Source organism: Equus caballus, chromosome 1 (assembly GCF_041296265.1).
Source record: "Equus caballus isolate H_3958 breed thoroughbred chromosome 1, TB-T2T, whole genome shotgun sequence".
NCBI lineage: Eukaryota > Metazoa > Chordata > Mammalia > Perissodactyla > Equidae > Equus > Equus caballus.
This window is the reverse complement of record NC_091684.1, coordinates 122090017-122117708: the sequence shown is the minus strand read 5'-3', so window position 1 is coordinate 122117708 and position 27692 is coordinate 122090017. Positions and strand designations below refer to the sequence as shown.

The following is a 27692-nucleotide window of genomic DNA, read 5'->3' as shown; positions in this document are numbered from 1 at the left end:
GCGCCGGACCCGAGGGGGCGCAGGGTCAAAGAGATTGTCCGCCTCAGCAATCCGGAGCAGACGGGGCCGGTGGCCAGTCGCGGGCCTGTGGGTCTCTTCAAGGCGCTAGGACGACAAACACTGGGGGCCGAACCTCCCGGGGGCGCGACGCCGTCTACCGCACAGGTCATCTACCGCAGCCGAGCCTTCCCTGGCAGGCAACAACCGGCAGCCCCCTTGGGACCCAACGCCACCCCTGGCAAGACCGCGACGGCGGTCGCAACCCAACAAGAGGGTACATCCTGTGCAAGCCCGTGGAACCGCACTACGGCCGCTCCCCTCCGCTCCCTTTCCTTCCTGCCCGCCCTGTCAGCCACCACACTGCCTGGACGTCAGCGCCAGGGCCACCTTTGGCCAGCTGTGTGTGGCCCGGGTGAGCAGGTGACACACAGGAGCTGCCAGCTGCAGCGCTGCGGCCTAGGGCCGCTGCCCCCGCCGCCAAAACCACGGGCCCATCACACCTCCTCACCAAGCCAGAAGGCAACCACAGGCGCTGCGGCTTGCCCGGCCCAAACCGAGGCTCCGAACGGAACCCAGGGAAGACTCGGCTGTTCGGCCTCCAGACACGGACCGCCACCCCACCCGCCACGCCCCCCGGGGCAACGGCTCAGGCCAGAACCGGGCCAGCGCGTACTCAGCGCCAACCACGGGCCGGGCCCATGCCAACGCCACACTCTCCGACTCTAAAGACGCCCATGCGACCCGGGCGCCGCGCCAGCAGAGGCCGGCCATTCAAGCAAGTCCCTCCGAGTCGCAAACGTCCAGCTCATGCGGTCACGCTCCCGGTGCAAACACGGCAGACGCCCACACGCTGAGGCCCTGGGCGGGCTCTGCGCGAGTGTCATCAACCAGAAGCTGTCCCTCACTCCTCTCACCCCCGGAGAAGACCAGGTGCTGGACCTCAGGCTCGGCGAGAACGACGGTAGTGAGTTCTCACTCATTTTGTTCAGATTTCCAAGGAATGCATTTGAGGGAGTCATCATCGATCCGAGCACCTTCGGGGCAGCTGGCGGGGCTCGGCGGGTGAGCCCATCACCTCAGGGTCGGCCAGCGGCCCGGAGAATCCCGAGCCAAGCCCCTGAGCAAGGGCAACTGTCGACCCACCCTCAGAGCGCCAGCTCCGCACGCCCCCGGGGACCCGCGGGCTAGAAGCCTCTCAGCGCGGTCTGGGACTCCCAGGGCCAACGGCACGAACTGGGTGCAGGGGGATCCTTACCAGCCTCAGCGAGCCACGGGCACGGGGCGCACCCGAAGCCACGCTTCTTGCGGGATTCCCTCGCGTCTCCGCTCCACAAACGACAGGAAGGTCTTCTCTTCTTGGGCGACGGCAAGCTTTGCTCGGAGATCCCACCTGGGAAGTGCAGAGCAATCGCACGCGCACGCCTCAGCGACCCAGCCAGGCTCTCAGGTAACCAGAGCCAGGCCAAGGGTTCCACCCCGACTCCCCGCCCCGGGGCAAGCCTTGCATCTTCTTGGCCTCTACCTCTTCCCCTCAGGTGTGACAAGAAGGCGTGTGTGACAGCACAAGCGCAGGAAGGCGCGCAGGCGGGCGCGTGTGCGTGTCTTCGGGTGCGCGGGGCCCGAGCCCCTGAAGAAGCACGTCTTCCGCACACATCCCTGGCCTCAGGCCCTGCCGCGAGACCAAGAGCTCGCGCTGGCGGCTTTGACCTCGACTCGCCCGGCGGCTCACCTCTGCCCTTTCGGCCTGCTGAAATAGGCCGCAGGCTCCCTCTCTCACAGCCCCTGCCTCTGAACACCGGAACACGACACTCCAGCAGGTTCACCCTCCGCCCGACCGTGGGCGCCCGCTGTCCCCGCACGCCGTGCCACGCGAACCGCGCCCGACGGAAACGCGCCGACCACTGCTGGACCTGAACCACGTAAAGCGCCTACACCACTCGAAGGCTGGCGCCGCTGGGACACGGGCTAGAGGGCAGAAGCAGCAGCCCCTCCTGATCTCCAGTGGCCACGCCACCGGGGGACCGGGGGCCAGGCGCCTCTTCCTGCTGACTGAGGCTACACCCACGCCCTCAGCGGTGCCAGCGGCAGGGGAAGTGCCAGGAAGAGGTGGTCTGTGGCCACCACGACCCACGCTAAGACCCGACTGAACCTGGAGCCCACTCCCGTCCAGGGACCTGGCGTTACCACAGCGGGCCCGCTTTCTGGACCCCGGCCTTCCAGGACTCCTTCCCACCCACGCGCTGCCTGGCCCACCTCAGGCCTGCGAGGCAAGTCCCCCAAGCAGGACCTCAAACCCTACACACACGTGGCGGCCAGGGAGCCCCGGGGAGGACGGCCACGAGGGAATCTCGACTGTGCGTACGGGACTCGACCCGTCACGTTCAACGTCTGGACCCTCCCTCGGCACCTGTAACACCACAAACGACCTCACACGGCCCCAAGGATGGCTCTGTCCACGAAGGCAAGAGGAGGCACGGAACGAGCACACACACACCCCGCCCCCGCCACCCATGGAGAGGCGGACGTTTTCCAAGGCGGACGTCTGTGCGCGGCAGGGCAGCTCGGGTCACGGCACCCGCCGTCTCCGCCAGGCCCACAGGCTTCCACGAAGAAACCTAAAGCCCTGCGACGAGGCATGAGGCGAACCGCGCCAGGAAAATCGGACCGTGCTGGAGGAACGCTTTCTCCTCGGAGACCCCGCGCCTGAGACGGCGGAGGATCCAAGGCCACGGTCGCCCAAGCAATCGATGAGCAGCGGCGGCCGGCCGGCCGGCAGTCACGTGCCGGGCCCCTCTTCAAGGAACCGTGGAGAGAACCGGAGAGCGCCACCGCTCTGGAACAAGGCCCACCATCTGCCACAAAGGTCACCGACCACAGTGCACACCCCCGGGCCTTCAAGCCTCCAGCCTTCCCTGGCACGCACCAATCGCCAGCCCCGTCAGAGCCAGGGCACGTTCCCGACAAGCCGCTGCCAGCGCTCGGAACACAACGAGGCAGCACGTCCCACGGAAGCCCACGGCATCACACTGTGACCTGTCCTCTCCGTGCTCTTCTTCCCCCCCAGCTCCCCACGACCAGGCCATCAGCCACCACAGTGTCTTGACATGAGTGCCAGGCCCACAGCCCGGTCCCCGTTTGGGCACCTTGGCGTGGACTGGGCGAGCCGGAGAACTAGAGGAGCCCCAAGCTGCAGCACCAAAGTCTCACCCCTCCGGCGGCGCCCCAAACCGCGAGGGGTGCTCCAACTGCCTCACCAAGCCAAAAGGCAAGAACAGCTGACGGCCGCCCGCCTGGCCCGGGGCTCTCATCAGAAACCATGCGACCTTCCACTGCTTACTGCTCAGCTCTGAGACGCAGACCCCCGGGGCCTTCGTCCCCAGCGGGAACCAGGCCCACACAGCCACAAGGCCCCGAGCTCACGGGGCCTGTGCCAGCGCCACACTCTCCGACTTCCCAACCTAGGATGCGAGCTGCCAGCCACGGCCCTCAGCCACAGGCCGTTCAACCAAGCACCGCCGACTGACGGACACCCCCCTCACGCGGTGAGAGGAAGGACCCCCAGATGCCACGGCTCCCAAATGCGGACGCCCGGCGTGGTGCCCGTGCCCGTCCCAGTGCGCTCAAGGGGAAGCGGTCCCTCACTCCTGCCATGCCTGGGGAAGACAACGTGCCGGACCTCAGTTTCGATGAGAACGACGGTAGTGAGTTCTCACTCATTTTGTTCAGATTTTCCAAGGAATGCATATGAGGGAGTCATCATCGATCCGAGCACGTTCTGCCAACCTGGACAAACTAACCAGGCAGGCTGGGGGGCTCCGCAGTGGGCGAGCCGATCGCCTCATGGGCGCCAGCGGCCTGGAGAATCCAGAGCCGAGCCCCGCCGGAGCAGGGGCAACAGTCAGTCCGCCCTCAGAGCACGACGCCGCGGGCCCCCGGGCACACGCGCCCAAGAAGCCTCTGAGGCAGGTCTAGCGAAGCCCTCAGGGCGAGAGGCCGAACTTGGGACAAAGCAATGCTGACCGTCCTGGGCCGTCCGAGGGCGTGGTGCGCATCCCGGGCCACACTTCCGCCGCGACTGCCTCGCACCTGCGCTCGTCACGGGACACGAAGGGTCTTCTTCTGTCGGTGGGCGGCAGCGAGCTTTGCACGGCACTTCCACCTGAGGAGTGTAGAGAAAGCACACGCATGCTTCAGAAACGTGCCCAGCTGGTCAGAAGACAGGATCCGTGCCACAGTTCCCCCCGCGGCACCCTTGCATCTGCTTGCCCTGTACCTCTATCCCTTCGGGATGACCGAAGGCGCGTGTGATATCCCGAGTGTAGGCAGATGCGCAGGCCTGTGCACCTGTGTGTGTGTGTGTGTGTGCGTGTGTGTGTGTGTGTGTGTGTGTTTGCGCGCGTGCGTGCCTGCGGGCTTCCGTGTGCGGTGGCCTCAGCACCCGGGAAAGCACGCCGTCCTCACAGATGCCTGACCTCGTGCCCTGCCACCCCACGCGGAAGCCCGGTGACTTCCCAAGGAAGGACGCCAACTCGCACCGCTAGAGGCTGCTGCAATCGGCCCCGGACTCCCTCTCTGAGCGCCACTCCTTCTGAGCAAAGGACACGGACCATCCACCTACACCCTCACGCTGACCGTGGATGTGAGGTCAACGTGGCCAGCGTGTCCCCGCGAGCTGGGCCGGGGGGAACGGCACTTGATGGTAATGCTACCTGGCTACCGCCAGGACAACAGGGCTGACACGAGAGCCGGCACCACTCGCCCACGGGCGGCGCAACAGAAGCAGCCCGTCTGAACCTCCAGGGGCCCGACGCCTTCAGGCCGCACTCCGGTCTGGGCTATCTAAGCCAAGACGCCCTGGGCGGGCCAGCAGGGAACCCCGCTGCAACGGCTGGTCACAGCCACCGAGACCCGGGGCAAGACCCGTCTCAGACCACAGCCAATTCCCACGCAGCGACGCGGCATTTCCACCGCCTGCGGGTTGCGGGGCGCTGGCCTTCGAGGAAACGTTCAACCCCGCGGCTCCCTGCTCCAAAGGGGAAGCCCCCTCACGCCTGCACAGCAAGGCCCCCAAGGTGTAGCCTCCAACACCTCGCGCGCCAGGCGGGCAGGGAGCCTCCCGGACGACAGCCGTCAAGGCATTATGACTTTGCCCAAGTCGACCGCGTCGCACTCGACCTATGACCCCCTCCTTCGGCCCCAGAACACCACAGACGACCTCACAGAGCACAAACGCTGCCTCCTCCTGGAAGACAAGGCAAAGAATGAAACTAGGACACCGCTCCCACACAAGGAGACGTGCTCCTCCTCCACGCTGGACGTGCGTCCGGGGCAGGGCGCCCAGGATCGCAGCACCCTCGGGTGGCTGCCACGCCCGCAGGCTTCCGCACACCGCTCTTAACCACCCCTCGCGCACGCCCCCCCACCCCCCCCCGACGCCCCACACCGCCCCCTGGCCCCGCTCCCCGGCACGCCCGGGACCACAGGAGCCCCCCGGGCCAGGAAGAGCGAACCTTCCTGCAGCAACGCCTTCACCTGGCAAGCGCCGGACCCGAGGGGGCGCAGGGTCAAAGAGATTGTCCGCCTCAGCAATCCGGAGCAGACGGGGCCGGTGGCCAGTCGCGGGCCTGTGGGTCTCTTCAAGGCGCTAGGACGACAAACACTGGGGGCCGAACCTCCCGGGGGCGCGACGCCGTCTACCGCACAGGTCATCTACCGCAGCCGAGCCTTCCCTGGCAGGCAACAACCGGCAGCCCCCTTGGGACCCAACGCCACCCCTGGCAAGACCGCGACGGCGGTCGCAACCCAACAAGAGGGTACATCCTGTGCAAGCCCGTGGAACCGCACTACGGCCGCTCCCCTCCGCTCCCTTTCCTTCCTGCCCGCCCTGTCAGCCACCACACTGCCTGGACGTCAGCGCCAGGGCCACCTTTGGCCAGCTGTGTGTGGCCCGGGTGAGCAGGTGACACACAGGAGCTGCCAGCTGCAGCGCTGCGGCCTAGGGCCGCTGCCCCCGCCGCCAAAACCACGGGCCCATCACACCTCCTCACCAAGCCAGAAGGCAACCACAGGCGCTGCGGCTTGCCCGGCCCAAACCGAGGCTCCGAACGGAACCCAGGGAAGACTCGGCTGTTCGGCCTCCAGACACGGACCGCCACCCCACCCGCCACGCCCCCCGGGGCAACGGCTCAGGCCAGAACCGGGCCAGCGCGTACTCAGCGCCAACCACGGGCCGGGCCCATGCCAACGCCACACTCTCCGACTCTAAAGACGCCCATGCGACCCGGGCGCCGCGCCAGCAGAGGCCGGCCATTCAAGCAAGTCCCTCCGAGTCGCAAACGTCCAGCTCATGCGGTCACGCTCCCGGTGCAAACACGGCAGACGCCCACACGCTGAGGCCCTGGGCGGGCTCTGCGCGAGTGTCATCAACCAGAAGCTGTCCCTCACTCCTCTCACCCCCGGAGAAGACCAGGTGCTGGACCTCAGGCTCGGCGAGAACGACGGTAGTGAGTTCTCACTCATTTTGTTCAGATTTCCAAGGAATGCATTTGAGGGAGTCATCATCGATCCGAGCACCTTCGGGGCAGCTGGCGGGGCTCGGCGGGTGAGCCCATCACCTCAGGGTCGGCCAGCGGCCCGGAGAATCCCGAGCCAAGCCCCTGAGCAAGGGCAACTGTCGACCCACCCTCAGAGCGCCAGCTCCGCACGCCCCCGGGGACCCGCGGGCTAGAAGCCTCTCAGCGCGGTCTGGGACTCCCAGGGCCAACGGCACGAACTGGGTGCAGGGGGATCCTTACCAGCCTCAGCGAGCCACGGGCACGGGGCGCACCCGAAGCCACGCTTCTTGCGGGATTCCCTCGCGTCTCCGCTCCACAAACGACAGGAAGGTCTTCTCTTCTTGGGCGACGGCAAGCTTTGCTCGGAGATCCCACCTGGGAAGTGCAGAGCAATCGCACGCGCACGCCTCAGCGACCCAGCCAGGCTCTCAGGTAACCAGAGCCAGGCCAAGGGTTCCACCCCGACTCCCCGCCCCGGGGCAAGCCTTGCATCTTCTTGGCCTCTACCTCTTCCCCTCAGGTGTGACAAGAAGGCGTGTGTGACAGCACAAGCGCAGGAAGGCGCGCAGGCGGGCGCGTGTGCGTGTCTTCGGGTGCGCGGGGCCCGAGCCCCTGAAGAAGCACGTCTTCCGCACACATCCCTGGCCTCAGGCCCTGCCGCGAGACCAAGAGCTCGCGCTGGCGGCTTTGACCTCGACTCGCCCGGCGGCTCACCTCTGCCCTTTCGGCCTGCTGAAATAGGCCGCAGGCTCCCTCTCTCACAGCCCCTGCCTCTGAACACCGGAACACGACACTCCAGCAGGTTCACCCTCCGCCCGACCGTGGGCGCCCGCTGTCCCCGCACGCCGTGCCACGCGAACCGCGCCCGACGGAAACGCACCGACCACTGCTGGACCTGAACCACGTAAAGCGCCTACACCACTCGAAGGCTGGCGCCGCTGGGACACGGGCTAGAGGGCAGAAGCAGCAGCCCCTCCTGATCTCCAGTGGCCACGCCACCGGGGGACCGGGGGCCAGGCGCCTCTTCCTGCTGACTGAGGCTACACCCACGCCCTCAGCGGTGCCAGCGGCAGGGGAAGTGCCAGGAAGAGGTGGTCTGTGGCCACCACGACCCACGCTAAGACCCGACTGAACCTGGAGCCCACTCCCGTCCAGGGACCTGGCGTTACCACAGCGGGCCCGCTTTCTGGACCCCGGCCTTCCAGGACTCCTTCCCACCCACGCGCTGCCTGGCCCACCTCAGGCCTGCGAGGCAAGTCCCCCAAGCAGGACCTCAAACCCTACACACACGTGGCGGCCAGGGAGCCCCGGGGAGGACGGCCACGAGGGAATCTCGACTGTGCGTACGGGACTCGACCCGTCACGTTCAACGTCTGGACCCTCCCTCGGCACCTGTAACACCACAAACGACCTCACACGGCCCCAAGGATGGCTCTGTCCACGAAGGCAAGAGGAGGCACGGAACGAGCACACACACACCCCGCCCCCGCCACCCATGGAGAGGCGGACGTTTTCCAAGGCGGACGTCTGTGCGCGGCAGGGCAGCTCGGGTCACGGCACCCGCCGTCTCCGCCAGGCCCACAGGCTTCCACGAAGAAACATAAAGCCCTGCGACGAGGCATGAGGCGAACCGCGCCAGGAAAATCGGACCGTGCTGGAGGAACGCTTTCTCCTCGGAGACCCCGCGCCTGAGACGGCGGAGGATCCAAGGCCACGGTCGCCCAAGCAATCGATGAGCAGCGGCGGCCGGCCGGCCGGCAGTCACGTGCCGGGCCCCTCTTCAAGGAACCGTGGAGAGAACCGGAGAGCGCCACCGCTCTGGAACAAGGACCACCATCTGCCACAAAGGTCACCGACCACAGTGCACACCCCCGGGCCTTCAAGCCTCCAGCCTTCCCTGGCACGCACCAATCGCCAGCCCCGTCAGAGCCAGGGCACGTTCCCGACAAGCCGCTGCCAGCGCTCGGAACACAACGAGGCAGCACGTCCCACGGAAGCCCACGGCATCACACTGTGACCTGTCCTCTCCGTGCTCTTCTTCCCCCCCAGCTCCCCACGACCAGGCCATCAGCCACCACAGTGTCTTGACATGAGTGCCAGGCCCACAGCCCGGTCCCCGTTTGGGCACCTTGGCGTGGACTGGGCGAGCCGGAGAACTAGAGGAGCCCCAAGCTGCAGCACCAAAGTCTCACCCCTCCGGCGGCGCCCCAAACCGCGAGGGGTGCTCCAACTGCCTCACCAAGCCAAAAGGCAAGAACAGCTGACGGCCGCCCGCCTGGCCCGGGGCTCTCATCAGAAACCATGCGACCTTCCACTGCTTACTGCTCAGCTCTGAGACGCAGACCCCCGGGGCCTTCGTCCCCAGCGGGAACCAGGCCCACACAGCCACAAGGCCCCGAGCTCACGGGGCCTGTGCCAGCGCCACACTCTCCGACTTCCCAACCTAGGATGCGAGCTGCCAGCCACGGCCCTCAGCCACAGGCCGTTCAACCAAGCACCGCCGACTGACGGACACCCCCCTCACGCGGTGAGAGGAAGGACCCCCAGATGCCACGGCTCCCAAATGCGGACGCCCGGCGTGGTGCCCGTGCCCGTCCCAGTGCGCTCAAGGGGAAGCGGTCCCTCACTCCTGCCATGCCTGGGGAAGACAACGTGCCGGACCTCAGTTTCGATGAGAACGACGGTAGTGAGTTCTCACTCATTTTGTTCAGATTTTCCAAGGAATGCATATGAGGGAGTCATCATCGATCCGAGCACGTTCTGCCAACCTGGACAAACTAACCAGGCAGGCTGGGGGGCTCCGCAGCGGGCGAGCCGATCGCCTCATGGGCGCCAGCGGCCTGGAGAATCCAGAGCCGAGCCCCGCCGGAGCAGGGGCAACAGTCAGTCCGCCCTCAGAGCACGACGCCGCGGGCCCCCGGGCACACGCGCCCAAGAAGCCTCTGAGGCAGGTCTAGCGAAGCCCTCAGGGCGAGAGGCCGAACTTGGGACAAAGCAATGCTGACCGTCCTGGGCCGTCCGAGGGCGTGGTGCGCATCCCGGGCCACACTTCCGCCGCGACTGCCTCGCACCTGCGCTCGTCACGGGACACGAAGGGTCTTCTTCTGTCGGTGGGCGGCAGCGAGCTTTGCACGGCACTTCCACCTGAGGAGTGTAGAGAAAGCACACGCATGCTTCAGAAACGTGCCCAGCTGGTCAGAAGACAGGATCCGTGCCACAGTTCCCCCCGCGGCACCCTTGCATCTGCTTGCCCTGTACCTCTATCCCTTCGGGATGACCGAAGGCGCGTGTGATATCCCGAGTGTAGGCAGATGCGCAGGCCTGTGCACCTGTGTGTGTGTGTGTGTGTGCGTGTGTGTGTGTGTGTGTGTGTGTTTGCGCGCGTGCGTGCCTGCGGGCTTCCGTGTGCGGTGGCCTCAGCACCCGGGAAAGCACGCCGTCCTCACAGATGCCTGACCTCGTGCCCTGCCACCCCACGCGGAAGCCCGGTGACTTCCCAAGGAAGGACGCCAACTCGCACCGCTAGAGGCTGCTGCAATCGGCCCCGGACTCCCTCTCTGAGCGCCACTCCTTCTGAGCAAAGGACACGGACCATCCACCTACACCCTCACGCTGACCGTGGATGTGAGGTCAACGTGGCCAGCGTGTCCCCGCGAGCTGGGCCGGGGGGAACGGCACTTGATGGTAATGCTACCTGGCTACCGCCAGGACAACAGGGCTGACACGAGAGCCGGCACCACTCGCCCACGGGCGGCGCAACAGAAGCAGCCCGTCTGAACCTCCAGGGGCCCGACGCCTTCAGGCCGCACTCCGGTCTGGGCTATCTAAGCCAAGACGCCCTGGGCGGGCCAGCAGGGAACCCCGCTGCAACGGCTGGTCACAGCCACCGAGACCCGGGGCAAGACCCGTCTCAGACCACAGCCAATTCCCACGCAGCGACGCGGCATTTCCACCGCCTGCGGGTTGCGGGGCGCTGGCCTTCGAGGAAACGTTCAACCCCGCGGCTCCCTGCTCCAAAGGGGAAGCCCCCTCACGCCTGCACAGCAAGTCCCCCAAGGTGTAGCCTCCAACACCTCGCGCGCCAGGCGGGCAGGGAGCCTCCCGGACGACAGCCGTCAAGGCATTATGACTTTGCCCAAGTCGACCGCGTCGCGCTCGACCTATGACCCCCTCCTTCGGCCCCAGAACACCACAGACGACCTCACAGAGCACAAACGCTGCCTCCTCCTGGAAGACAAGGCAAAGAATGAAACTAGGACACCGCTCCCACACAAGGAGACGTGCTCCTCCTCCACGCTGGACGTGCGTCCGGGGCAGGGCGCCCAGGATCGCAGCACCCTCGGGTCGCTGCCACGCCCGCAGGCTTCCGCACACCGCTCTTAACCACCCCTCGCGCACGCCCCCCCACCCCCCCCGACGCCCCACACCGCCCCCTGGCCCCGCTCCCCGGCACGCCCGGGACCACAGGAGCCCCCCGGGCCAGGAAGAGCGAACCTTCCTGCAGCAACGCCTTCACCTGGCAAGCGCCGGACCCGAGGGGGCGCAGGGTCAAAGAGATTGTCCGCCTCAGCAATCCGGAGCAGACGGGGCCGGTGGCCAGTCGCGGGCCTGTGGGTCTCTTCAAGGCGCTAGGACGACAAACACTGGGGGCCGAACCTCCCGGGGGCGCGACGCCGTCTACCGCACAGGTCATCTACCGCAGCCGAGCCTTCCCTGGCAGGCAACAACCGGCAGCCCCCTTGGGACCCAACGCCACCCCTGGCAAGACCGCGACGGCGGTCGCAACCCAACAAGAGGGTACATCCTGTGCAAGCCCGTGGAACCGCACTACGGCCGCTCCCCTCCGCTCCCTTTCCTTCCTGCCCGCCCTGTCAGCCACCACACTGCCTGGACGTCAGCGCCAGGGCCACCTTTGGCCAGCTGTGTGTGGCCCGGGTGAGCAGGTGACACACAGGAGCTGCCAGCTGCAGCGCTGCGGCCTAGGGCCGCTGCCCCCGCCGCCAAAACCACGGGCCCATCACACCTCCTCACCAAGCCAGAAGGCAACCACAGGCGCTGCGGCTTGCCCGGCCCAAACCGAGGCTCCGAACGGAACCCAGGGAAGACTCGGCTGTTCGGCCTCCAGACACGGACCGCCACCCCACCCGCCACGCCCCCCGGGGCAACGGCTCAGGCCAGAACCGGGCCAGCGCGTACTCAGCGCCAACCACGGGCCGGGCCCATGCCAACGCCACACTCTCCGACTCTAAAGACGCCCATGCGACCCGGGCGCCGCGCCAGCAGAGGCCGGCCATTCAAGCAAGTCCCTCCGAGTCGCAAACGTCCAGCTCATGCGGTCACGCTCCCGGTGCAAACACGGCAGACGCCCACACGCTGAGGCCCTGGGCGGGCTCTGCGCGAGTGTCATCAACCAGAAGCTGTCCCTCACTCCTCTCACCCCCGGAGAAGACCAGGTGCTGGACCTCAGTCTCGGCGAGAACGACGGTAGTGAGTTCTCACTCATTTTGTTCAGATTTCCAAGGAATGCATTTGAGGGAGTCATCATCGATCCGAGCACCTTCGGGGCAGCTGGCGGGGCTCGGCGGGTGAGCCCATCACCTCAGGGTCGGCCAGCGGCCCGGAGAATCCCGAGCCAAGCCCCTGAGCAAGGGCAACTGTCGACCCACCCTCAGAGCGCCAGCTCCGCACGCCCCCGGGGACCCGCGGGCTAGAAGCCTCTCAGCGCGGTCTGGGACTCCCAGGGCCAACGGCACGAACTGGGTGCAGGGGGATCCTTACCAGCCTCAGCGAGCCACGGGCACGGGGCGCACCCGAAGCCACGCTTCTTGCGGGATTCCCTCGCGTCTCCGCTCCACAAACGACAGGAAGGTCTTCTCTTCTTGGGCGACGGCAAGCTTTGCTCGGAGATCCCACCTGGGAAGTGCAGAGCAATCGCACGCGCACGCCTCAGCGACCCAGCCAGGCTCTCAGGTAACCAGAGCCAGGCCAAGGGTTCCACCCCGACTCCCCGCCCCGGGGCAAGCCTTGCATCTTCTTGGCCTCTACCTCTTCCCCTCAGGTGTGACAAGAAGGCGTGTGTGACAGCACAAGCGCAGGAAGGCGCGCAGGCGGGCGCGTGTGCGTGTCTTCGGGTGCGCGGGGCCCGAGCCCCTGAAGAAGCACGTCTTCCGCACACATCCCTGGCCTCAGGCCCTGCCGCGAGACCAAGAGCTCGCGCTGGCGGCTTTGACCTCGACTCGCCCGGCGGCTCACCTCTGCCCTTTCGGCCTGCTGAAATAGGCCGCAGGCTCCCTCTCTCACAGCCCCTGCCTCTGAACACCGGAACACGACACTCCAGCAGGTTCACCCTCCGCCCGACCGTGGGCGCCCGCTGTCCCCGCACGCCGTGCCACGCGAACCGCGCCCGACGGAAACGCACCGACCACTGCTGGACCTGAACCACGTAAAGCGCCTACACCACTCGAAGGCTGGCGCCGCTGGGACACGGGCTAGAGGGCAGAAGCAGCAGCCCCTCCTGATCTCCAGTGGCCACGCCACCGGGGGACCGGGGGCCAGGCGCCTCTTCCTGCTGACTGAGGCTACACCCACGCCCTCAGCGGTGCCAGCGGCAGGGGAAGTGCCAGGAAGAGGTGGTCTGTGGCCACCACGACCCACGCTAAGACCCGACTGAACCTGGAGCCCACTCCCGTCCAGGGACCTGGCGTTACCACAGCGGGCCCGCTTTCTGGACCCCGGCCTTCCAGGACTCCTTCCCACCCACGCGCTGCCTGGCCCACCTCAGGCCTGCGAGGCAAGTCCCCCAAGCAGGACCTCAAACCCTACACACACGTGGCGGCCAGGGAGCCCCGGGGAGGACGGCCACGAGGGAATCTCGACTGTGCGTACGGGACTCGACCCGTCACGTTCAACGTCTGGACCCTCCCTCGGCACCTGTAACACCACAAACGACCTCACACGGCCCCAAGGATGGCTCTGTCCACGAAGGCAAGAGGAGGCACGGAACGAGCACACACACACCCCGCCCCCGCCACCCATGGAGAGGCGGACGTTTTCCAAGGCGGACGTCTGTGCGCGGCAGGGCAGCTCGGGTCACGGCACCCGCCGTCTCCGCCAGGCCCACAGGCTTCCACGAAGAAACATAAAGCCCTGCGACGAGGCATGAGGCGAACCGCGCCAGGAAAATCGGACCGTGCTGGAGGAACGCTTTCTCCTCGGAGACCCCGCGCCTGAGACGGCGGAGGATCCAAGGCCACGGTCGCCCAAGCAATCGATGAGCAGCGGCGGCCGGCCGGCCGGCAGTCACGTGCCGGGCCCCTCTTCAAGGAACCGTGGAGAGAACCGGAGAGCGCCACCGCTCTGGAACAAGGCCCACCATCTGCCACAAAGGTCACCGACCACAGTGCACACCCCCGGGCCTTCAAGCCTCCAGCCTTCCCTGGCACGCACCAATCGCCAGCCCCGTCAGAGCCAGGGCACGTTCCCGACAAGCCGCTGCCAGCGCTCGGAACACAACGAGGCAGCACGTCCCACGGAAGCCCACGGCATCACACTGTGACCTGTCCTCTCCGTGCTCTTCTTCCCCCCCAGCTCCCCACGACCAGGCCATCAGCCACCACAGTGTCTTGACATGAGTGCCAGGCCCACAGCCCGGTCCCCGTTTGGGCACCTTGGCGTGGACTGGGCGAGCCGGAGAACTAGAGGAGCCCCAAGCTGCAGCACCAAAGTCTCACCCCTCCGGCGGCGCCCCAAACCGCGAGGGGTGCTCCAACTGCCTCACCAAGCCAAAAGGCAAGAACAGCTGACGGCCGCCCGCCTGGCCCGGGGCTCTCATCAGAAACCATGCGACCTTCCACTGCTTACTGCTCAGCTCTGAGACGCAGACCCCCGGGGCCTTCGTCCCCAGCGGGAACCAGGCCCACACAGCCACAAGGCCCCGAGCTCACGGGGCCTGTGCCAGCGCCACACTCTCCGACTTCCCAACCTAGGATGCGAGCTGCCAGCCACGGCCCTCAGCCACAGGCCGTTCAACCAAGCACCGCCGACTGACGGACACCCCCCTCACGCGGTGAGAGGAAGGACCCCCAGATGCCACGGCTCCCAAATGCGGACGCCCGGCGTGGTGCCCGTGCCCGTCCCAGTGCGCTCAAGGGGAAGCGGTCCCTCACTCCTGCCATGCCTGGGGAAGACAACGTGCCGGACCTCAGTTTCGATGAGAACGACGGTAGTGAGTTCTCACTCATTTTGTTCAGATTTTCCAAGGAATGCATATGAGGGAGTCATCATCGATCCGAGCACGTTCTGCCAACCTGGACAAACTAACCAGGCAGGCTGGGGGGCTCCGCAGCGGGCGAGCCGATCGCCTCATGGGCGCCAGCGGCCTGGAGAATCCAGAGCCGAGCCCCGCCGGAGCAGGGGCAACAGTCAGTCCGCCCTCAGAGCACGACGCCGCGGGCCCCCGGGCACACGCGCCCAAGAAGCCTCTGAGGCAGGTCTAGCGAAGCCCTCAGGGCGAGAGGCCGAACTTGGGACAAAGCAATGCTGACCGTCCTGGGCCGTCCGAGGGCGTGGTGCGCATCCCGGGCCACACTTCCGCCGCGACTGCCTCGCACCTGCGCTCGTCACGGGACACGAAGGGTCTTCTTCTGTCGGTGGGCGGCAGCGAGCTTTGCACGGCACTTCCACCTGAGGAGTGTAGAGAAAGCACACGCATGCTTCAGAAACGTGCCCAGCTGGTCAGAAGACAGGATCCGTGCCACAGTTCCCCCCGCGGCACCCTTGCATCTGCTTGCCCTGTACCTCTATCCCTTCGGGATGACCGAAGGCGCGTGTGATATCCCGAGTGTAGGCAGATGCGCAGGCCTGTGCACCTGTGTGTGTGTGTGTGTGTGCGTGTGTGTGTGTGTGTGTGTGTGTTTGCGCGCGTGCGTGCCTGCGGGCTTCCGTGTGCGGTGGCCTCAGCACCCGGGAAAGCACGCCGTCCTCACAGATGCCTGACCTCGTGCCCTGCCACCCCACGCGGAAGCCCGGTGACTTCCCAAGGAAGGACGCCAACTCGCACCGCTAGAGGCTGCTGCAATCGGCCCCGGACTCCCTCTCTGAGCGCCACTCCTTCTGAGCAAAGGACACGGACCATCCACCTACACCCTCACGCTGACCGTGGATGTGAGGTCAACGTGGCCAGCGTGTCCCCGCGAGCTGGGCCGGGGGGAACGGCACTTGATGGTAATGCTACCTGGCTACCGCCAGGACAACAGGGCTGACACGAGAGCCGGCACCACTCGCCCACGGGCGGCGCAACAGAAGCAGCCCGTCTGAACCTCCAGGGGCCCGACGCCTTCAGGCCGCACTCCGGTCTGGGCTATCTAAGCCAAGACGCCCTGGGCGGGCCAGCAGGGAACCCCGCTGCAACGGCTGGTCACAGCCACCGAGACCCGGGGCAAGACCCGTCTCAGACCACAGCCAATTCCCACGCAGCGACGCGGCATTTCCACCGCCTGCGGGTTGCGGGGCGCTGGCCTTCGAGGAAACGTTCAACCCCGCGGCTCCCTGCTCCAAAGGGGAAGCCCCCTCACGCCTGCACAGCAAGTCCCCCAAGGTGTAGCCTCCAACACCTCGCGCGCCAGGCGGGCAGGGAGCCTCCCGGACGACAGCCGTCAAGGCATTATGACTTTGCCCAAGTCGACCGCGTCGCGCTCGACCTATGACCCCCTCCTTCGGCCCCAGAACACCACAGACGACCTCACAGAGCACAAACGCTGCCTCCTCCTGGAAGACAAGGCAAAGAATGAAACTAGGACACCGCTCCCACACAAGGAGACGTGCTCCTCCTCCACGCTGGACGTGCGTCCGGGGCAGGGCGCCCAGGATCGCAGCACCCTCGGGTCGCTGCCACGCCCGCAGGCTTCCGCACACCGCTCTTAACCACCCCTCGCGCACGCCCCCCCACCCCCCCCGACGCCCCACACCGCCCCCTGGCCCCGCTCCCCGGCACGCCCGGGACCACAGGAGCCCCCCGGGCCAGGAAGAGCGAACCTTCCTGCAGCAACGCCTTCACCTGGCAAGCGCCGGACCCGAGGGGGCGCAGGGTCAAAGAGATTGTCCGCCTCAGCAATCCGGAGCAGACGGGGCCGGTGGCCAGTCGCGGGCCTGTGGGTCTCTTCAAGGCGCTAGGACGACAAACACTGGGGGCCGAACCTCCCGGGGGCGCGACGCCGTCTACCGCACAGGTCATCTACCGCAGCCGAGCCTTCCCTGGCAGGCAACAACCGGCAGCCCCCTTGGGACCCAACGCCACCCCTGGCAAGACCGCGACGGCGGTCGCAACCCAACAAGAGGGTACATCCTGTGCAAGCCCGTGGAACCGCACTACGGCCGCTCCCCTCCGCTCCCTTTCCTTCCTGCCCGCCCTGTCAGCCACCACACTGCCTGGACGTCAGCGCCAGGGCCACCTTTGGCCAGCTGTGTGTGGCCCGGGTGAGCAGGTGACACACAGGAGCTGCCAGCTGCAGCGCTGCGGCCTAGGGCCGCTGCCCCCGCCGCCAAAACCACGGGCCCATCACACCTCCTCACCAAGCCAGAAGGCAACCACAGGCGCTGCGGCTTGCCCGGCCCAAACCGAGGCTCCGAACGGAACCCAGGGAAGACTCGGCTGTTCGGCCTCCAGACACGGACCGCCACCCCACCCGCCACGCCCCCCGGGGCAACGGCTCAGGCCAGAACCGGGCCAGCGCGTACTCAGCGCCAACCACGGGCCGGGCCCATGCCAACGCCACACTCTCCGACTCTAAAGACGCCCATGCGACCCGGGCGCCGCGCCAGCAGAGGCCGGCCATTCAAGCAAGTCCCTCCGAGTCGCAAACGTCCAGCTCATGCGGTCACGCTCCCGGTGCAAACACGGCAGACGCCCACACGCTGAGGCCCTGGGCGGGCTCTGCGCGAGTGTCATCAACCAGAAGCTGTCCCTCACTCCTCTCACCCCCGGAGAAGACCAGGTGCTGGACCTCAGGCTCGGCGAGAACGACGGTAGTGAGTTCTCACTCATTTTGTTCAGATTTCCAAGGAATGCATTTGAGGGAGTCATCATCGATCCGAGCACCTTCGGGGCAGCTGGCGGGGCTCGGCGGGTGAGCCCATCACCTCAGGGTCGGCCAGCGGCCCGGAGAATCCCGAGCCAAGCCCCTGAGCAAGGGCAACTGTCGACCCACCCTCAGAGCGCCAGCTCCGCACGCCCCCGGGGACCCGCGGGCTAGAAGCCTCTCAGCGCGGTCTGGGACTCCCAGGGCCAACGGCACGAACTGGGTGCAGGGGGATCCTTACCAGCCTCAGCGAGCCACGGGCACGGGGCGCACCCGAAGCCACGCTTCTTGCGGGATTCCCTCGCGTCTCCGCTCCACAAACGACAGGAAGGTCTTCTCTTCTTGGGCGACGGCAAGCTTTGCTCGGAGATCCCACCTGGGAAGTGCAGAGCAATCGCACGCGCACGCCTCAGCGACCCAGCCAGGCTCTCAGGTAACCAGAGCCAGGCCAAGGGTTCCACCCCGACTCCCCGCCCCGGGGCAAGCCTTGCATCTTCTTGGCCTCTACCTCTTCCCCTCAGGTGTGACAAGAAGGCGTGTGTGACAGCACAAGCGCAGGAAGGCGCGCAGGCGGGCGCGTGTGCGTGTCTTCGGGTGCGCGGGGCCCGAGCCCCTGAAGAAGCACGTCTTCCGCACACATCCCTGGCCTCAGGCCCTGCCGCGAGACCAAGAGCTCGCGCTGGCGGCTTTGACCTCGACTCGCCCGGCGGCTCACCTCTGCCCTTTCGGCCTGCTGAAATAGGCCGCAGGCTCCCTCTCTCACAGCCCCTGCCTCTGAACACCGGAACACGACACTCCAGCAGGTTCACCCTCCGCCCGACCGTGGGCGCCCGCTGTCCCCGCACGCCGTGCCACGCGAACCGCGCCCGACGGAAACGCGCCGACCACTGCTGGACCTGAACCACGTAAAGCGCCTACACCACTCGAAGGCTGGCGCCGCTGGGACACGGGCTAGAGGGCAGAAGCAGCAGCCCCTCCTGATCTCCAGTGGCCACGCCACCGGGGGACCGGGGGCCAGGCGCCTCTTCCTGCTGACTGAGGCTACACCCACGCCCTCAGCGGTGCCAGCGGCAGGGGAAGTGCCAGGAAGAGGTGGTCTGTGGCCACCACGACCCACGCTAAGACCCGACTGAACCTGGAGCCCACTCCCGTCCAGGGACCTGGCGTTACCACAGCGGGCCCGCTTTCTGGACCCCGGCCTTCCAGGACTGCTTCCCACCCACGCGCTGCCTGGCCCACCTCAGGCCTGCGAGGCAAGTCCCCCAAGCAGGACCTCAAACCCTACACACACGTGGCGGCCAGGGAGCCCCGGGGAGGACGGCCACGAGGGAATCTCGACTGTGCGTACGGGACTCGACCCGTCACGTTCAACGTCTGGACCCTCCCTCGGCACCTGTAACACCACAAACGACCTCACACGGCCCCAAGGATGGCTCTGTCCACGAAGGCAAGAGGAGGCACGGAACGAGCACACACACACCCCGCCCCCGCCACCCATGGAGAGGCGGACGTTTTCCAAGGCGGACGTCTGTGCGCGGCAGGGCAGCTCGGGTCACGGCACCCGCCGTCGCCGCCAGGCCCACAGGCTTCCACGAAGAAACCTAAAGCCCTGCGACGAGGCATGAGGCGAACCGCGCCAGGAAAATCGGACCGTGCTGGAGGAACGCTTTCTCCTCGGAGACCCCGCGCCTGAGACGGCGGAGGATCCAAGGCCACGGTCGCCCAAGCAATCGATGAGCAGCGGCGGCCGGCCGGCCGGCAGTCACGTGCCGGGCCCCTCTTCAAGGAACCGTGGAGAGAACCGGAGAGCGCCACCGCTCTGGAACAAGGCCCACCATCTGCCACAAAGGTCACCGACCACAGTGCACACCCCCGGGCCTTCAAGCCTCCAGCCTTCCCTGGCACGCACCAATCGCCAGCCCCGTCAGAGCCAGGGCACGTTCCCGACAAGCCGCTGCCAGCGCTCGGAACACAACGAGGCAGCACGTCCCACGGAAGCCCACGGCATCACACTGTGACCTGTCCTCTCCGTGCTCTTCTTCCCCCCCAGCTCCCCACGACCAGGCCATCAGCCACCACAGTGTCTTGACCTGAGTGCCAGGCCCACAGCCCGGTCCCCGTTTGGGCACCTTGGCGTGGACTGGGCGAGCCGGAGAACTAGAGGAGCCCCAAGCTGCAGCACCAAAGTCTCACCCCTCCGGCGGCGCCCCAAACCGCGAGGGGTGCTCCAACTGCCTCACCAAGCCAAAAGGCAAGAACAGCTGACGGCCGCCCGCCTGGCCCGGGGCTCTCATCAGAAACCACGCGACCTTCCACTGCTTACTGCTCAGCTCTGAGACGCAGACCCCCGGGGCCTTCGTCCCCAGCGGGAACCAGGCCCACACAGCCACAAGGCCCCGAGCTCACGGGGCCTGTGCCAGCGCCACACTCTCCGACTTCCCAACCTAGGATGCGAGCTGCCAGCCACGGCCCTCAGCCACAGGCCGTTCAACCAAGCACCGCCGACTGACGGACACCCCCCTCACGCGGTGAGAGGAAGGACCCCCAGATGCCACAGCTCCCAAATGCGGACGCCCGGCGTGGTGCCCGTGCCCGTCCCAGTGCGCTCAAGGGGAAGCGGTCCCTCACTCCTGCCATGCCTGGGGAAGACAACGTGCCGGACCTCAGTTTCGATGAGAACGACGGTAGTGAGTTCTCACTCATTTTGTTCAGATTTTCCAAGGAATGCATATGAGGGAGTCATCATCGATCCGAGCACGTTCTGCCAACCTGGACAAACTAACCAGGCAGGCTGGGGGGCTCCGCAGCGGGCGAGCCGATCGCCTCATGGGCGCCAGCGGCCTGGAGAATCCAGAGCCGAGCCCCGCCGGAGCAGGGGCAACAGTCAGTCCGCCCTCAGAGCACGACGCCGCGGGCCCCCGGGCACACGCGCCCAAGAAGCCTCTGAGGCAGGTCTAGCGAAGCCCTCAGGGCGAGAGGCCGAACTTGGGACAAAGCAATGCTGACCGTCCTGGGCCGTCCGAGGGCGTGGTGCGCATCCCGGGCCACACTTCCGCCGCGACTGCCTCGCACCTGCGCTCGTCACGGGACACGAAGGGTCTTCTTCTGTCGGTGGGCGGCAGCGAGCTTTGCACGGCACTTCCACCTGAGGAGTGTAGAGAAAGCACACGCATGCTTCAGAAACGTGCCCAGCTGGTCAGAAGACAGGATCCGTGCCACAGTTCCCCCCACGGCACCCTTGCATCTGCTTGCCCTGTACCTCTATCCCTTCGGGATGACCGAAGGCGCGTGTGATATCCCGAGTGTAGGCAGATGCGCAGGCCTGTGCACCTGTGTGTGTGTGTGTGTGTGCGTGTGTGTGTGTGTGTGTGTGTGTTTGCGCGCGTGCGTGCCTGCGGGCTTCCGTGTGCGGTGGCCTCAGCACCCGGGAAAGCACGCCGTCCTCACAGATGCCTGACCTCGTGCCCTGCCACCCCACGCGGAAGCCCGGTGACTTCCCAAGGAAGGACGCCAACTCGCACCGCTAGAGGCTGCTGCAATCGGCCCCGGACTCCCTCTCTGAGCGCCACTCCTTCTGAGCAAAGGACACGGACCATCCACCTACACCCTCACGCTGACCGTGGATGTGAGGTCAACGTGGCCAGCGTGTCCCCGCGAGCTGGGCCGGGGGGAACGGCACTTGATGGTAATGCTACCTGGCTACCGCCAGGACAACAGGGCTGACACGAGAGCCGGCACCACTCGCCCACGGGCGGCGCAACAGAAGCAGCCCGTCTGAACCTCCAGGGGCCCGACGCCTTCAGGCCGCACTCCGGTCTGGGCTATCTAAGCCAAGACGCCCTGGGCGGGCCAGCAGGGAACCCCGCTGCAACGGCTGGTCACAGCCACCGAGACCCGGGGCAAGACCCGTCTCAGACCACAGCCAATTCCCACGCAGCGACGCGGCATTTCCACCGCCTGCGGGTTGCGGGGCGCTGGCCTTCGAGGAAACGTTCAACCCCGCGGCTCCCTGCTCCAAAGGGGAAGCCCCCTCACGCCTGCACAGCAAGTCCCCCAAGGTGTAGCCTCCAACACCTCGCGCGCCAGGCGGGCAGGGAGCCTCCCGGACGACAGCCGTCAAGGCATTATGACTTTGCCCAAGTCGACCGCGTCGCACTCGACCTATGACCCCCTCCTTCGGCCCCAGAACACCACAGACGACCTCACAGAGCACAAACGCTGCCTCCTCCTGGAAGACAAGGCAAAGAATGAAACTAGGACACCGCTCCCACACAAGGAGACGTGCTCCTCCTCCACGCTGGATGTGCGTCCGGGGCAGGGCGCCCAGGATCGCAGCACCCTCGGGTCGCTGCCACGCCCGCAGGCTTCCGCACACCGCTCTTAACCACCCCTCGCGCACGCCCCCCCACCCCCCCCGACGCCCCACACCGCCCCCTGGCCCCGCTCCCCGGCACGCCCGGGACCACAGGAGCCCCCCGGGCCAGGAAGAGCGAACCTTCCTGCAGCAACGCCTTCACCTGGCAAGCGCCGGACCCGAGGGGGCGCAGGGTCAAAGAGATTGTCCGCCTCAGCAATCCGGAGCAGACGGGGCCGGTGGCCAGTCGCGGGCCTGTGGGTCTCTTCAAGGCGCTAGGACGACAAACACTGGGGGCCGAACCTCCCGGGGGCGCGACGCCGTCTACCGCACAGGTCATCTACCGCAGCCGAGCCTTCCCTGGCAGGCAACAACCGGCAGCCCCCTTGGGACCCAACGCCACCCCTGGCAAGACCGCGACGGCGGTCGCAACCCAACAAGAGGGTACATCCTGTGCAAGCCCGTGGAACCGCACTACGGCCGCTCCCCTCCGCTCCCTTTCCTTCCTGCCCGCCCTGTCAGCCACCACACTGCCTGGACGTCAGCGCCAGGGCCACCTTTGGCCAGCTGTGTGTGGCCCGGGTGAGCAGGTGACACACAGGAGCTGCCAGCTGCAGCGCTGCGGCCTAGGGCCGCTGCCCCCGCCGCCAAAACCACGGGCCCATCACACCTCCTCACCAAGCCAGAAGGCAACCACAGGCGCTGCGGCTTGCCCGGCCCAAACCGAGGCTCCGAACGGAACCCAGGGAAGACTCGGCTGTTCGGCCTCCAGACACGGACCGCCACCCCACCCGCCACGCCCCCCGGGGCAACGGCTCAGGCCAGAACCGGGCCAGCGCGTACTCAGCGCCAACCACGGGCCGGGCCCATGCCAACGCCACACTCTCCGACTCTAAAGACGCCCATGCGACCCGGGCGCCGCGCCAGCAGAGGCCGGCCATTCAAGCAAGTCCCTCCGAGTCGCAAACGTCCAGCTCATGCGGTCACGCTCCCGGTGCAAACACGGCAGACGCCCACACGCTGAGGCCCTGGGCGGGCTCTGCGCGAGTGTCATCAACCAGAAGCTGTCCCTCACTCCTCTCACCCCCGGAGAAGACCAGGTGCTGGACCTCAGGCTCGGCGAGAACGACGGTAGTGAGTTCTCACTCATTTTGTTCAGATTTCCAAGGAATGCATTTGAGGGAGTCATCATCGATCCGAGCACCTTCGGGGCAGCTGGCGGGGCTCGGCGGGTGAGCCCATCACCTCAGGGTCGGCCAGCGGCCCGGAGAATCCCGAGCCAAGCCCCTGAGCAAGGGCAACTGTCGACCCACCCTCAGAGCGCCAGCTCCGCACGCCCCCGGGGACCCGCGGGCTAGAAGCCTCTCAGCGCGGTCTGGGACTCCCAGGGCCAACGGCACGAACTGGGTGCAGGGGGATCCTTACCAGCCTCAGCGAGCCACGGGCACGGGGCGCACCCGAAGCCACGCTTCTTGCGGGATTCCCTCGCGTCTCCGCTCCACAAACGACAGGAAGGTCTTCTCTTCTTGGGCGACGGCAAGCTTTGCTCGGAGATCCCACCTGGGAAGTGCAGAGCAATCGCACGCGCACGCCTCAGCGACCCAGCCAGGCTCTCAGGTAACCAGAGCCAGGCCAAGGGTTCCACCCCGACTCCCTGCCCCGGGGCAAGCCTTGCATCTTCTTGGCCTCTACCTCTTCCCCTCAGGTGTGACAAGAAGGCGTGTGTGACAGCACAAGCGCAGGAAGGCGCGCAGGCGGGCGCGTGTGCGTGTCTTCGGGTGCGCGGGGCCCGAGACCCTGAAGAAGCACGTCTTCCGCACACATCACTGGCCTCAGGCCCTGCCGCGAGACCAGGAGCTCGCGCTGGCGGCTTTGACCTCGACTCGCCCGGCGGCTCACCTCTGCCCTTTCGGCCTGCTGAAATAGGCCACAGGCTCCCTCTCTCACAGCCCCTGCCTCTGAACACCGGAACACGACACTCCAGCAGGTTCACCCTCCGCCCGACCGTGGGCGCCCGCTGTCCCCGCACGCCGTGCCACGCGAACCGCGCCCGACGGAAACGCGCCGACCACTGCTGGACCTGAACCACGTAAAGCGCCTACACCACTCGAAGGCTGGCGCCGCTGGGACACGGGCTAGAGGGCAGAAGCAGCAGCCCCTCCTGATCTCCAGTGGCCACGCCACCGGGGGACCGGGGGCCAGGCGCCTCTTCCTGCTGACTGAGGCTACACCCACGCCCTCAGCGGTGCCAGCGGCAGGGGAAGTGCCAGGAAGAGGTGGTCTGTGGCCACCACGACCCACGCTAAGACCCGACTGAACCTGGAGCCCACTCCCGTCCAGGGACCTGGCGTTACCACAGCGGGCCCGCTTTCTGGACCCCGGCCTTCCAGGACTCCTTCCCACCCACGCGCTGCCTGGCCCACCTCAGGCCTGCGAGGCAAGTCCCCCAAGCAGGACCTCAAACCCTACACACACGTGGCGGCCAGGGAGCCCCGGGGAGGACGGCCACGAGGGAATCTCGACTGTGCGTACGGGACTCGACCCGTCACGTTCAACGTCTGGACCCTCCCTCGGCACCTGTAACACCACAAACGACCTCACACGGCCCCAAGGATGGCTCTGTCCACGAAGGCAAGAGGAGGCACGGAACGAGCACACACACACCCCGCCCCCGCCACCCATGGAGAGGCGGACGTTTTCCAAGGCGGACGTCTGTGCGCGGCAGGGCAGCTCGGGTCACGGCACCCGCCGTCTCCGCCAGGCCCACAGGCTTCCACGAAGAAACCTAAAGCCCTGCGACGAGGCATGAGGCGAACCGCGCCAGGAAAATCGGACCGTGCTGGAGGAACGCTTTCTCCTCGGAGACCCCGTGCCTGAGACGGCGGAGGATCCAAGGCCACGGTCGCCCAAGCAATCGATGAGCAGCGGCGGCCGGCCGGCCGGCAGTCACGTGCCGGGCCCCTCTTCAAGGAACCGTGGAGAGAACCGGAGAGCGCCACCGCTCTGGAACAAGGCCCGCCATCTGCCACAAAGGTCACCGACCACAGTGCACACCCCCGGGCCTTCAAGCCTCCAGCCTTCCCCGGCACGCACCAATCGCCAGCCCCGTCAGAGCCAGGGCACGTTCCCGACAAGCCGCTGCCAGCGCTCGGAACACAACGAGGCAGCACGTCCCACGGAAGCCCACGGCATCACACTGTGACCTGTCCTCTCCGTGCTCTTCTTCCCCCCCAGCTCCCCACGACCAGGCCATCAGCCACCACAGTGTCTTGACCTGAGTGCCAGGCCCACAGCCCGGTCCCCGTTTGGGCACCTTGGCGTGGACTGGGCGAGCCGGAGAACTAGAGGAGCCCCAAGCTGCAGCATCAAAGTCTCACCCCTCCGGCGGCGCCCCAAACCGCGAGGGGTGCTCCAACTGCCTCACCAAGCCAAAAGGCAAGAACAGCTGACGGCCGCCCGCCTGGCCCGGGGCTCTCATCAGAAACCACGCGACCTTCCACTGCTTACTGCTCAGCTCTGAGACGCAGACCCCCGGGGCCTTCGTCCCCAGCGGGAACCAGGCCCACACAGCCACAAGGCCCCGAGCTCACGGGGCCTGTGCCAGCGCCACACTCTCCGACTTCCCAACCTAGGATGCGAGCTGCCAGCCACGGCCCTCAGCCACAGGCCGTTCAACCAAGCACCGCCGACTGACGGACACCCCCCTCACGCGGTGAGAGGAAGGACCCCCAGATGCCACGGCTCCCAAATGCGGACGCCCGGCGTGGTGCCCGTGCCCGTCCCAGTGCGCTCAAGGGGAAGCGGTCCCTCACTCCTGCCATGCCTGGGGAAGACAACGTGCCGGACCTCAGTTTCGATGAGAACGACGGTAGTGAGTTCTCACTCATTTTGTTCAGATTTTCCAAGGAATGCATATGAGGGAGTCATCATCGATCCGAGCACGTTCTGCCAACCTGGACAAACTAACCAGGCAGGCTGGGGGGCTCCGCAGCGGGCGAGCCGATCGCCTCATGGGCGCCAGCGGCCTGGAGAATCCAGAGCCGAGCCCCGCCGGAGCAGGGGCAACAGTCAGTCCGCCCTCAGAGCACGACGCCGCGGGCCCCCGGGCACACGCGCCCAAGAAGCCTCTGAGGCAGGTCTAGCGAAGCCCTCAGGGCGAGAGGCCGAACTTGGGACAAAGCAATGCTGACCGTCCTGGGCCGTCCGAGGGCGTGGTGCGCATCCCGGGCCACACTTCCGCCGCGACTGCCTCGCACCTGCGCTCGTCACGGGACACGAAGGGTCTTCTTCTGTCGGTGGGCGGCAGCGAGCTTTGCACGGCACTTCCACCTGAGGAGTGTAGAGAAAGCACACGCATGCTTCAGAAACGTGCCCAGCTGGTCAGAAGACAGGATCCGTGCCACAGTTCCCCCCGCGGCACCCTTGCATCTGCTTGCCCTGTACCTCTATCCCTTCGGGATGACCGAAGGCGCGTGTGATATCCCGAGTGTAGGCAGATGCGCAGGCCTGTGCACCTGTGTGTGTGTGTGTGTGTGCGTGTGTGTGTGTGTGTGTGTGTGTTTGCGCGCGTGCGTGCCTGCGGGCTTCCGTGTGCGGTGGCCTCAGCACCCGGGAAAGCACGCCGTCCTCACAGATGCCTGACCTCGTGCCCTGCCACCCCACGCGGAAGCCCGGTGACTTCCCAAGGAAGGACGCCAACTCGCACCGCTAGAGGCTGCTGCAATCGGCCCCGGACTCCCTCTCTGAGCGCCACTCCTTCTGAGCAAAGGACACGGACCATCCACCTACACCCTCACGCTGACCGTGGATGTGAGGTCAACGTGGCCAGCGTGTCCCCGCGAGCTGGGCCGGGGGGAACGGCACTTGATGGTAATGCTACCTGGCTACCGCCAGGACAACAGGGCTGACACGAGAGCCGGCACCACTCGCCCACGGGCGGCGCAACAGAAGCAGCCCGTCTGAACCTCCAGGGGCCCGACGCCTTCAGGCCGCACTCCGGTCTGGGCTATCTAAGCCAAGACGCCCTGGGCGGGCCAGCAGGGAACCCCGCTGCAACGGCTGGTCACAGCCACCGAGACCCGGGGCAAGACCCGTCTCAGACCACAGCCAATTCCCACGCAGCGACGCGGCATTTCCACCGCCTGCGGGTTGCGGGGCGCTGGCCTTCGAGGAAACGTTCAACCCCGCGGCTCCCTGCTCCAAAGGGGAAGCCCCCTCACGCCTGCACAGCAAGGCCCCCAAGGTGTAGCCTCCAACACCTCGCGCGCCAGGCGGGCAGGGAGCCTCCCGGACGACAGCCGTCAAGGCATTATGACTTTGCCCAAGTCGACCGCGTCGCACTCGACCTATGACCCCCTCCTTCGGCCCCAGAACACCACAGACGACCTCACAGAGCACAAACGCTGCCTCCTCCTGGAAGACAAGGCAAAGAATGAAACTAGGACACCGCTCCCACACAAGGAGACGTGCTCCTCCTCCACGCTGGACGTGCGTCCGGGGCAGGGCGCCCAGGATCGCAGCACCCTCGGGTCGCTGCCACGCCCGCAGGCTTCCGCACACCGCTCTTAACCACCCCTCGCGCACGCCCCCCCACCCCCCCCGACGCCCCACACCGCCCCCTGGCCCCGCTCCCCGGCACGCCCGGGACCACAGGAGCCCCCCGGGCCAGGAAGAGCGAACCTTCCTGCAGCAACGCCTTCACCTGGCAAG

The 27692-nt window shown here is 66.8% G+C and overlaps 10 non-coding genes across 10 annotated transcripts; all 10 read right to left on the bottom strand.

Annotated features, from left to right (window-relative positions):
• Positions 1 to 935: 935 nt before the first annotated feature.
• LOC138919435 (small nucleolar RNA SNORD116) lies at positions 936 to 1028 on the bottom strand. Its single transcript, XR_011429602.1, has one exon. It is a non-coding gene; the product is annotated as a small nucleolar RNA SNORD116 (small nucleolar RNA).
• Positions 1029 to 3672: 2644 nt separating this feature from the next.
• On the bottom strand, positions 3673 to 3766 carry LOC138919390 (small nucleolar RNA SNORD116). The gene has a single exon (XR_011429537.1). It is a non-coding gene; the product is annotated as a small nucleolar RNA SNORD116 (small nucleolar RNA).
• A 2708-nt stretch (positions 3767 to 6474) lies between these two features.
• LOC138919434 (small nucleolar RNA SNORD116) lies at positions 6475 to 6567 on the bottom strand. The gene has a single exon (XR_011429596.1). It is a non-coding gene; the product is annotated as a small nucleolar RNA SNORD116 (small nucleolar RNA).
• A 2644-nt stretch (positions 6568 to 9211) lies between these two features.
• On the bottom strand, positions 9212 to 9305 carry LOC138919388 (small nucleolar RNA SNORD116). The gene has a single exon (XR_011429536.1). It is a non-coding gene; the product is annotated as a small nucleolar RNA SNORD116 (small nucleolar RNA).
• A 2707-nt stretch (positions 9306 to 12012) lies between these two features.
• Positions 12013 to 12105, bottom strand: LOC138919417 (small nucleolar RNA SNORD116). Its single transcript, XR_011429581.1, has one exon. It is a non-coding gene; the product is annotated as a small nucleolar RNA SNORD116 (small nucleolar RNA).
• A 2644-nt stretch (positions 12106 to 14749) lies between these two features.
• Positions 14750 to 14843, bottom strand: LOC138919385 (small nucleolar RNA SNORD116). Its single transcript, XR_011429535.1, has one exon. It is a non-coding gene; the product is annotated as a small nucleolar RNA SNORD116 (small nucleolar RNA).
• Positions 14844 to 17550: 2707 nt separating this feature from the next.
• Positions 17551 to 17643, bottom strand: LOC138919432 (small nucleolar RNA SNORD116). Its single transcript, XR_011429594.1, has one exon. It is a non-coding gene; the product is annotated as a small nucleolar RNA SNORD116 (small nucleolar RNA).
• A 2644-nt stretch (positions 17644 to 20287) lies between these two features.
• LOC138919383 (small nucleolar RNA SNORD116) lies at positions 20288 to 20381 on the bottom strand. The gene has a single exon (XR_011429534.1). It is a non-coding gene; the product is annotated as a small nucleolar RNA SNORD116 (small nucleolar RNA).
• A 2707-nt stretch (positions 20382 to 23088) lies between these two features.
• On the bottom strand, positions 23089 to 23181 carry LOC138919430 (small nucleolar RNA SNORD116). Its single transcript, XR_011429593.1, has one exon. It is a non-coding gene; the product is annotated as a small nucleolar RNA SNORD116 (small nucleolar RNA).
• A 2644-nt stretch (positions 23182 to 25825) lies between these two features.
• On the bottom strand, positions 25826 to 25919 carry LOC138919378 (small nucleolar RNA SNORD116). Its single transcript, XR_011429532.1, has one exon. It is a non-coding gene; the product is annotated as a small nucleolar RNA SNORD116 (small nucleolar RNA).
• Between the last annotated feature and the right edge of the window lie 1773 nt (positions 25920 to 27692).